We start from the raw sequence: 2,500 nt of genomic DNA, 5'->3' as shown, positions 1-2,500 counted from the left end.
ATATATTTGTGTGTATACATGAAAATACACACACACACATACTAATAATAATAACAATAATAATAATAATGATAATAATGATAATAATAGTCATCATCCTCATCCTCATAATCATGACCAGGATATCACCCTAATGTTTTGTGTTCAACCCTTTAAAAGAAAAGAAAAAAAACAGTTCAGATCATTGGCACCACAAATCTATGCATCATGTTTACTACAAATTTAGAAAGCATAATACAAGCAGCAACAAAAATATAATGTGAATAGTAATGAATAACAACAACAACAACAATAATGATAATAATAATAATAATAATATATGATAAAGAATACGACAGGTGAATTCCATAATGATTCAGCATCTTTTTCGCCACGTACTTAAACAATGATAATCTTAGACGATAATAATCTTAAGTCTCGACACTGCATCCTTTCACTGCTATGATGGTTATTGAAGTCGAGCGTTAGCCAATGGAGTGTCGAAAAGTTTTATAAGGGAACTGGGTGTCGAGGTGGTGAGTTGTGTTTGTCTGTTTGTGTGTGTGTGTGTTAGTGTCTGGGTGTTTAAGTGTTAGTGTTTACGTGTTATTGTTTGTGTTGAGAGTTTGCTTGTGTGTGTTAGTGTCTGGGTGTTTAAGTGTTAATGTTTAATTGTTAGTGTTTGTGTGTGAGAGTTTGCTTGTGTGTGTGTTAGTATCTGGGTGTTTAAGTGTTATTGTTTGTGTGTGTGTGTGTTAGTGTTCGCATGTTCGTGTTTTTTATTGTGTTTTCCAGTGTATGTTCATGCCTGTGTTCCTCCGTACATATATATACGACACACAATCCGCCCGAAAAGATATATATGAACTCGGACAGCCCTATACACAGTACATAGCATTCAAACCAACCGAAACATCCATTCGAAATATGAATATATCAACTCTCGCATATCTCGGTCCTAAAAAAATAAAAGGTAAAAGGTAAAAAGTTATCGTTCGACTATCTTCATGTTCCGCCAGACTGCTGACCGGCTCGAAAGTGATTGGGCAATTTCTTCAAGAGATTCGAAAATATTCCTTCAAAGGATTTATAAATCGGCGTGATATATGCTTTTATTTTTTCCCTTTTTTTGCCAAATTACTTTTTTTTTCTTTATCTTTTTTTCTTATCGTAAGTTGTAAGAGGTTTTCGAAATTTGATAAAGTATGGTTGACTGAGCGCTCTGACTTACTGAAGGGAGGTCAAAGAGCCAGTCTCATTTTTTTTTTTTTGTTTTTTGCTTTTACTTACTCCTCTTTCATTTTATGTTTTCCTTATTAACTTATTCGTTCACTATATTTCATATTTTTTTTATGGACCTTTAAAATCTCAGAGATACAGATGATGTGTATGTTATACGGAATATGATATATAAAATCAGCATATCATATGATTATCAGAATGTACTATTCAATCAAAAATATATATAATCAAAACAACTGTTCATTTGAAGAGTTAAACTTAATAATGATTATAATAATAAAAGCATCAATAACAATAATGATAATGATAACAATGACGTTGATAATTACGTAGTGTTTTTACTTTAGCAATATTAGATGTGATAATGATGATGATGATAATGACTGTAGTGAGACTGAGAATGATAGCATCAACGCCAGTAATGATGGGTCTTTTCCGTTTGGCGTACAGCGCTAAAAGTAATTTTAATATAGATTTTTCTATGTATTTTTGTCCGTAGAATCAGAATATCACATTATTTTTTTTGAGAAATTAACAGTTTTTGAGTTATTTGCCTTTAAAGGTATTTTCTTCCTATCTATTACTGAAGGAATTCAAACTTTAAAAAGTCGTAATATTCAGTATTATATACAAGGGGTTAGGTTAGGTTAGGGGTTAGGTTAGGTTAGGTTAGGTTAGGTTAGGTTAGGTTAGGTTAGGTTAGGGGTTAGGTTAGGTTCGTTTCTCCATAAAACGGTTGTCATATTCGGATTCTACGGACAAAAATACATAAGAAAATCTATATTAAAATTAATTTTAGCGCTGTACGCCAAACGGAAAAGATCCTTACACTGATAGGAATCATTATCAAAATTAAAATAATAATGATAATAATATCACCAGCAACAACAATAATGATAATAGTAATAATGATAATAATAATAATAATAATAATAGTAATGATAATACTAATAATAATAATGATGATGATAATAATGATAATAATAATGATAACAATAATAATAATAATAATAATAACAATGAAAATGATGATAATAGTAATAACAAGAGAAATCATATTAATGATAATAATAATAATAATAATAATAATAATAATAGTAATAATAATAATAATAATAATAAAAGTAATAGTAATAACAATATACTTAATAATAATAATAATAATAATAATGAATGAAAACAATGATAATGATAATGATACCACTAATGACAAATACCAGTACCGCTCTGCTACTATACTCATTATCACTTTTACAACTACAACTATTGTTACTATTAC

At 29.2% G+C, this 2,500-nt stretch overlaps 1 protein-coding gene across 1 annotated transcript in view; it reads right to left on the bottom strand.

Moving 5' to 3' along the window:
- The window catches only part of LOC125025605, a 90,891-nt gene that overhangs the window by 62,684 nt on the left and 25,707 nt on the right, over positions 1-2,500 (bottom strand). The gene's annotated exons all lie outside the window — the stretch shown is intronic.

This window comes from Penaeus chinensis, chromosome 5, assembly GCF_019202785.1.
Source record: "Penaeus chinensis breed Huanghai No. 1 chromosome 5, ASM1920278v2, whole genome shotgun sequence".
In the NCBI taxonomy this organism is placed as follows: Eukaryota; Metazoa; Arthropoda; class Malacostraca; order Decapoda; family Penaeidae; genus Penaeus; species Penaeus chinensis.
Note: the sequence above shows the minus strand (reverse complement) of the source record. Positions and strands in the feature narration are given on the sequence as shown.